Source organism: Cricetulus griseus, chromosome 3 (genome assembly GCF_003668045.3).
Source record: "Cricetulus griseus strain 17A/GY chromosome 3, alternate assembly CriGri-PICRH-1.0, whole genome shotgun sequence".
Classification (NCBI taxonomy): Eukaryota; Metazoa; Chordata; class Mammalia; order Rodentia; family Cricetidae; genus Cricetulus; species Cricetulus griseus.
The window spans coordinates 74,476,723-74,485,142 of NC_048596.1; the positions used below are offsets into that span (position 1 = coordinate 74,476,723).

Sequence of the window (8,420 nt, forward strand, 5' to 3'; positions counted from 1 at the left end):
ATACTGCATCTATAGCAAAGAAGAGGGGCATGAATGTTAGTGCCCAGCAAGCTGTCTCCCTTGGATTAAGTCCTAGACTCCAGCCCATGGGATGTCACCACCCACAGTTAAGGTGAGTCTTCACACCTCAGTTGACCAGGTTCATCCTTCACAGGCATGCCCCCAGACTAATCTAATCTAGATGATCTTTCCCAGGTGTCATGGAGGCTTGCCTCCTAGGTGAGTCTAGATTCTGCCAGGGTGACATTGTTAATCACAGCAACACACCTCTTGTCAACTTGACACACCAGCATATCACTTGAAATCACAGTTTTCCTTCCTTTGTCTCCACAGGCTTATGTCCATCTCGTAATACAGAAAAAGCATTCGGCCTAACATCAAAAGTCTCTGTAGTTTTTAACAATTCCTATACTGTTTAAAAGTATAATGTCTAAATCTCATTGGAGACTCAAGGGACTCTCTTAACTGCAGTATCCCATAAAGTAAAAAAAGAAGGCATATCTTTTCAATACACAATGGCCCACAATAAACATTTCCATTTGTCTTGGTTACTTTTCCATTGCTGTGGCAAAATACCACGACCAAGGCAACTTATTAAAGAAAGCATTTAACTGGGTTTATGGTTTCAGAGGGCTAGAGTCTGTTTTGTTTTGGTTTTTTCAAGACAGGGTTGCTCTGTGTAACTCTGGCTGTCCTAGAACTCACTCTGTAGACCAGAACAACCTCAAACTCATAGAGATCCACCTGCCTCTGCTTCCCAAGTGATGGAATTACAAGAGGGTGCCCAGCCTGGTTTTGTTTTGTTTGTTTGTTTTTGTCAATTTGATACAAGTTACTGTTTTTTGGGAAAAAGAGAACATCAACTGAGAAAATTCTTCCATCAGATTGTCCTGTAGCAAGTCTGTGTGACATATTCTTGATTAATGATTGATGTAGAGGAACCCAGTTCACTGGGGGCAATGCCACCCCTAGGCACGTGGTCCTGGATGATATAAGAAAGCAGACTAAGCAAGTCATGTGTCAGGGCCCAGATATCGATTATGATATTTTGGGTGCAAACCTCAGCTTGATTCCAGGAGCTTGGGTCTACCATTGTCTTTCAGGCATCCGGCTGATTACCTCCGGATGCCTGGCCTTGGTGGGGAATGGTTCCTAGTTTGTGTAACAATAGGCCTAGGCCCTAGGTGGATGCACACCCATCATGGGGGCTGGAGGAACGTGCCTGGAAACTAGTGAGCGACTATACAGACGCCCTTGTAGAATGTCTGGGGGGTTGTGTACGTGCTTTCCAAGACTATCCCTAGGATTAAAGGAAACGGCTCCTAGTCAGCCCTTTATACATGATAATAGATGTCTTCTGCTATTACCCTCAATCTTGGAAAGCTATTTAAGAGGATGCTTGAATAAACCTTGGACTCCAGCATGGACTGAGAGCCCTCCTGAGATGACAAGATGTCTCTGTCTCATCCTTAACCCCACCGGGTATTTAGGAGTTTCCCGATCCACACCCCCCCACTCATGGGTCAGACCAGGGGCTGTTCTGCTGGTTCCCGTTGCAGCCCCTAAGACATCAGTCTGGAATAGATTGCCTCTGTAGCATGGGACTGCTCTGTGCAGCCCAGACCCGGCAAAAGGGAACAAACCAGTAAACATCACTCCTCCACGGCACTGCTTCAGTTCCTGTCTCCAGGTTTCTACCTTGAGGAGTTCTAGCCTTGGCTTCCCTTCATGACAGACTTTAAGCTGAAATAAACCCTTTACTCCTCAAGTTGCCTTTGGTTATTTGTTTATAATAGCAATATAAAGCAAATTAGGGCACAGGGTATTTTTTTGGTTTCAATTTTTAATTACTTATTTGAGAATTTCATACAATGTATTTTAGCCATCTTTATCCCTAACTCCTTTCTTTAACTCCTCCAGATCCATCCCATATCACTACCCTGCCAACTTCCTGTTCTTTTCTTAAAACAAACAAACAAAAGCATGGACTCCAATCTGTGCTTCCCATATACTTCTGAGTGCGTGGCTACCCACTGGAGTGACCTGCCAGGAAACACCCTTAAAGAAAACAGACTCTCATTCCCAGAAGCCATCAACTGTTCATAGAGCTGAGGCTAATAAACCACTCCACACTAGGATGTTGATTGGCTTGAGCTTGTACAGGGCTTGCTCAGGCAGCCACACAACTGCTTAGAGTTCATGGCTATAGTAATCTTGTCATGTCCAAAAGACACTGTTTCAGTCTGGCTCTCCCTAACCTCTGGCTCTTACACTCTTTCAGCCCCATCTTCTGCAATGGCCCCCAAGCCCTGGGGTTTGGGAGGAATAGTGTGCTATAGATGTCCTGTTTGTAGCTGAGCACTCCACAGACACTCATTCTCTGCATTTTGACCAGTTGTGAGTTTCTGCATTAACCACCATACAATGTACAAACACAATTTTCTGATGAAGTCTGAGAGCTGTACTAGTTTACAGGTAGAGAGTTACGGATTTAGATGGCAGCTTGATACTATGCCCATTTAGCAGAATAATAGTAATAGATTTACTCCTGGGGCCCGTGAACTCCCTACCATAGGTTCTTGATTGGATTTATAGTATGAGGCATGCATTTCCTAAGGCAGAACAAGCCTTAATCCATCAGAAAGCAACTGGTTATCCCCAGATCTAGGTGGTTTTGTTGTGGCCCCCTCCTGCCGGGCCACCTTCAGCCTCACTCTCACAAGTTCTCTCCTTTCAGTGAGTTTTCATTTTCACAAGTTGGAGACTTTGCTGGGAGGCTTGTCTTTGGGGTACCTGTCACTGTTGCAGTTTACAGCAGGAGCCTTCTCAGCAATAACTGAAGCCCCCTTTTCAGCATTCACCTTGTTCACAACTTAAAACTTGTTTGTGCTTTTTTTGCTGCTCTAAACTAAACACTTTTTGTGTCTTTCTTCCCAACCTTTTCGTTTTCACTTTAGACTTGGATAATTGCAGTGAGTAGTAGCCGTGCTCCAGTTGAATGCTCTCCTGCCTTGAATAGCCTGAGACAAACCCATTAGTCCATCCTTTGATCACTCAGCTTCTCTGGATGGGACAATGTGAAGTCCCATTATTTGGCAGAAAGTCACACAAATGGTGTCAAGCCTGGTTCCTGGTAGAGCACTGGTTCACAAGCCAGGCCTCTACTATCTTCATATGTCTTTACCTTCTTGCCTTCCAAGTTCTCATCAAAATGGCCCATTAAGTTTCTTATGGTATTTGAGGGTTTTATTTCCCAAAGTTCCAAATTCCTGTACATTCCTTCAGAAAAAAACAAAGGCTTATGAGCCCAGTGGTTCATCACAGCAGCAGCCCACTTACAGGTCTCAATTTTTTGTATTAGTTACTCTTCTCATTGCCTCCACCAAGGAACAATTCAAGGGACAAGGAGCTTGTTTGGCATGTGTTTTAAGGGGATAATTCTGTCATGGTGGGGAAGACACAGCAGGAGGCCCAGAAGGCTGGCTGGTCACATGGTGTGGGCAGTCAGGGAAGTGGTGACGAGCACCAGTGCCCAGCTCACTCTCTCCTTTGTTCAATCCAGGACTCCCCTCGTGGGAGGGTGCTGCCTATCACTGAAGTGAGCTTTCTCACCTCAATTAGCCCAATCCAGTGTGTCTGCAAGCTTACCTCCTCAGGAATTCTAGAGCCTGTCAAGTTGGTGTTAGACCCTCAGAAAGCTGAGGCTTCCAGAATCTTAGCCCAGGACGGCGGCCACCCCAAACACAGAATGGAGGCGAAAGCTTGATGCAAACTGCATGAGGCTTTATTGTAGTTTTACGAGCTAACCCCATGTTAGCTCGGGTCTTTCACCCACCCGCCATGGCAGACGGCTAGAAAAAGACGGCTCCTAGGGTCTCCCAAAAGATCTTATAGGGCAGCGTAAGGGGAGTGTCTAGGGGTACGCACAGGCTTACGATTGGTGTGCCTCCAGGCTTGCCCTGTGTTGATTGGTCAACTGGTTGTTATGGCTCATAGGCCCTCCCAGGGTGGTTGCTATGCTCTCTACGTCATTGCTGTGCGCTTGTCCGTAAAGCACACCCAGGGTCGTAAAGCATAGCGCCACCAGCTAACTTCCGATTGGCTCCTTGTCATGAGACAGGCATCTGACTTTCTAGTGACTAACTTCTGATGGGTTCCTTGTCACGAGACAGGCATCTGACCTCTACGTGACCAAGGCAGGTTTATGGCAAGCACGTGTTCGGCTGTTATGGCTGCCAAAAGGGAAGCCGGTTCCTTCATTGGCAAACAGTATCAACCATCCCAGAGAACCAGGGCTCTGTTGTGAACTGGGCTAGAGATGTTCACATTACATTGTGGAAAGGAATATGGCTTCATTCTGCTTGTGTCCTGAGAACTTGAGTGAGACTGAACTACAAAGTAATGGACTGGCCTTTTTGGTGGAGGACATTTCAAACCAGGTAAAAATGAAGGTTAATATTAATTGTTAACTTGACTGGTTCTAGAATCACCTGGGAAACAGACCTTGAGGAATGCCTGTAAGGAATTTTCTTTTTTCTTTCTTTCTTTCTTTTTTTTTTGGTTTTTCGAGACAGGGTTTCTCTGTGTAGCTTTGGAGCCTATCCTGGCACTCGCTCTGGAGACCAGACTGGCTTCGAACTCACAGAGATCTTCCTGCCTCTGCCTCCCGAGTGCTGGGATTAAGGTGTGTGCCACCAACGCCCAGCTTTCGGTAGTATTTTAACGTGTCTGTCAGGAGACATTTGAGGAGATGGTTTTCTACGGTCTTGTATTGTGCACCACTCATAAAATGTACAGAACTTAAGCACAGATGTTCATGTGCCCTGGGGGACTCTAACCAAGCACCATGTTCCATCTCCCAGTAAACAGATCTTGCTATCTCTAAAATATACACAGCCACATTTCCATAGCAAAGTAAACAACCATTGAATGTGGGGTCAGCAGACACAACAGAGTCCTGAATGGATGAATGAGTCAGAGGACACAGTGAGAGTCCCAGAGACCAAGGTGGAAGCCAAGTTTAACACATGGGGTGGCTTTATCAAACCCTGCAGTTACTTTTCTTGTTGTTAGAGAAGGAAATCTGACATATGTTTGGCATATTTTTAAGTTCTGTAAGCCTGCTGTTCCTCTCCAGCAATCTCTGAGTGAATTTAGTTACAGTCAAGATGCTTCCTTTTGCTCATGAGGGACTATGCAATCTGAAGAGTTTCCACTGCATTGTGGATCTCAGAAAATTTGCATACATTTATAAAGACCTCTGTTGAGACATTTGAATACATCAATTCCACAAAGAAGTATCTTTAATTTCATTTACATTTGTATCTGTTAATCTTGTCTACCCAGAATCTCTAATCATTCTAATATATTCTTACATATTCTCCTGCCATATATTGAGTGGCAGTGATGTCAATGTATGAATTCACAGCTGAAAAGAAAAATAAGATAGATGACTTTTTAAGAATAGTACATGGATACTCATTCAGAATTGTATAGATTAAAAGTTCAGCTATAACTGTTGGTCACACCTTTAATCCCAGCACTCAGGGGTAGGGGCAGGTAGAACTCTGTGAGTTAGAGGCCAGCCTGGTTTACACAGTGAGTGCCAGAACAGCTAGGACTACACAGTGAGAACCTGTCTCAATAAACAAACAAATAAAGGTTTACTACTATTTTTTTAGTGTAATGCTAGGGATCAAATTTGGGATCTTGAATGTGCTATGCAAATGTTGTGCCACCAAACCACATCCAAAGTCACTGACATTCTCTTCTATTTGCCTTGCAATTCCAGTTGTTTTATTAGTTTATAATGGGTTTCTTCACATAATTTGACTTTGAACGTATTTTATTTTATGTATATGAGTGTTTTGCCTGCATGAGTGTATGCCTGCATAGGCCAGAAGAGGGCACTGGATCCCCTGGTAATGGCATTACAGATGGCTGTGAGTCACAGTGTAGGTGCTGGGAACCAAACTTAGGTCCTCTGCAAGAGCAATTAAGTGCTCTTATGGCCGAACCATCTTTCCAGCCCCATCATTTGGTGGTATGTTTAGTTTTAACTTATATTTTATGATTGGATGGCAATTTTGAAATACTGTGTACTTTAGGTCAATATAAGGTATTTATTTGTTAGGTTGTATGCAAAAGAGGGATGCTGGGTCAGCTGTTCCTTTTGGGTAAGAAGTTTGTTAGGAGAGACAGTGTTGTGTTGTGGGAATTCTGCAAAGTGCTCAGGCCCATGGAAACAGGTACAGTTTCCTCTCCTACAGGTTTCCAAGGGAGGGCAAGGTCTCACACCATGTAGTTACTAAGTAGCTCATAGGATGTACTTGTAGACGGGTTGCCTCTGATTCCCAGGCATCAGGAGAAGGGGAAACGTTCCACCTTTTGTGACTGCAAAGTGACCTGTCATCTCATTGCAGTTGTACCTGGTAAGGAACCAAAGGGGGTACAGCCTATTTATGTATGACACAGTGGCTCCAGCCTTTTTGTCTATATTTCATTTTGTTGTTTTCAAGACAGGGTCTCACTATGTAGCTCTGGCTGGCCTGGAACTCACTATGTACACCAGGCTGGCCACTGACTCACAGACATCTGCCTGCCTCTGCCTCCCAAGTGCTAATATTAAAGGCGTGTACTGCCACACTTGGTTTTGTTTATATCCTAAAAAGGAATAGGTAGATGATTTTATAGAAAGGGGAATTATTTTTTTTAAGATTTTATTTATTTATTATGTATACAACATTCTGCTTCCATGTATATCTGCACACCAGAAGAGGGCACCAGATCTCATAACAGATGGTTGTGAACCACCATGTGGTTGCTGGGAGTTGAACTCAGGGACCCTTGGAAGAGCAGTCAGTGCTCTTAACCTCTGATCCATCTCTCCAGCCCTAGAAAGGGGAATTATAATACACAGGAGGCATATGACATGATGGACATTGAATTCAAATCTGTGATTGCTTTTTGATGAAGGGTCACTGGGTTTGGATGCTTTCCCATCTCTTGATATCTGGGTGTGAGGCTGTCATCTGTACTTATGCATCAGAAGTATGGTGTCCCTGTGAGTCTGGCATGCCCTGTGGCCATCTGGAAAATAAAAACAAAAACAATTATCAGGTGACCTGAAGGTGGGGCTATGGAAACAAGACTCAAAATGGTTACTAAACGAGTAACTACAGGCATGAGTTATGAGGCCCATGATGAATTCTGAAATAATTTTGGGGCTGTTGAGGTGGCTCGGTAGGTAAAAACACTTTTCGAATAGACCTGACAACCTGAAACCACCTAAAAGGCGGAGGGAGAGAGAGCTAACTCTATATTGTTGTCCTCATGAATGCCACACTCATGCCATAGCATGAGAGCCTACACACAGTAACAGTAAACACAATTGAAAAATATTGTGAGTTAGTTTTGTTGAATAGAGGGGGCAAAGTCGAAGAGTTAATAACAAAGCAGGCACTATCAAGAAAGGAATTTACTGAAAGCTAATTGAAAATATAATGCTTTCTAAAGAGAGAAATTTGAAAACAGGTACCCTGCATGGCTGGACAATGCTTCTCCCAGAAGACAGGGTTATTAAATGAAAATCTCAATGTCTAGCATGGGATACGCCTCTATGTCAGAGAGTTTCCCACAGCGCCTCCGCCCCCAGTAACACAAGCTATTGTCATCACTCTTATTGCCCAACAGATCTAAATAGTAAGAACCTATTCTTGGCTAGCCATGGTGGCGCACACCTTTAATCCCAGCATGTGGGAAGCATAGGTAGATAGATCTTTCTGAGTTTGAGGTCTGCCTGGCCTACAAAATGAGTTTATATTCCACACAAATATTACAGACTCAGCATTATTATCAGCATCATATGAAACTTTTTCTAACACATATCAGATTGGAACACAAAGTTAAGTCTTAACAAATATAAGAAAATAATTCCTTGTATTTTTATCTGACCACAGTAGAATAAAGTTAGATGTTAACATCAAGAGAGACTGCAGAATAAATTTACAGCAACAAAATGAAAATTATCAGCCAATTCCCAGATGAAAACAGATATAAAAGTTCTCAATAAAATACTTGCAAACTAAATTCATGGACATATCAAAAGTATCATTCATCATTGTCTTAGTTAGGGTTTCTATTGCTGTGAAGAAACACCATGACCACAGCAACTCTCATAAAGGAGGTTTATTCCACTCAAATTGTGGTGGGACATGGAGTGCAGGCAGACATGGTGCTGGAGAAGCAGCCAAGTGTCCTACATCTTATCGCACAGGAAATGGTCTGAGACACTGGGTGTGGCTTGAGCATATATGAGACTCTGAAGTCTACCTCCTCGGTGACACACTTCCTCCAACAAGGCCACACCCACTCCAACAAAGCCACACCTCCTAATAGTGCCACTCCCTTTGGGGGTCTTT

The 8,420-nt window shown here is 43.6% G+C and overlaps 1 long non-coding RNA gene across 1 annotated transcript; it reads right to left on the reverse strand.

The window, feature by feature from the left end:
* Nucleotides 1-1,891: 1,891 nt before the first annotated feature.
* Nucleotides 1,892-3,794, reverse strand: LOC107979027. The gene is made up of 2 exons (XR_003483132.2): nt 3,649-3,794; nt 1,892-3,279 (listed from the first exon to the last, which is right to left on the reverse strand). It is a non-coding gene; the product is annotated as an uncharacterized LOC107979027 (long non-coding RNA).
* Between the last annotated feature and the right edge of the window lie 4,626 nt (nt 3,795-8,420).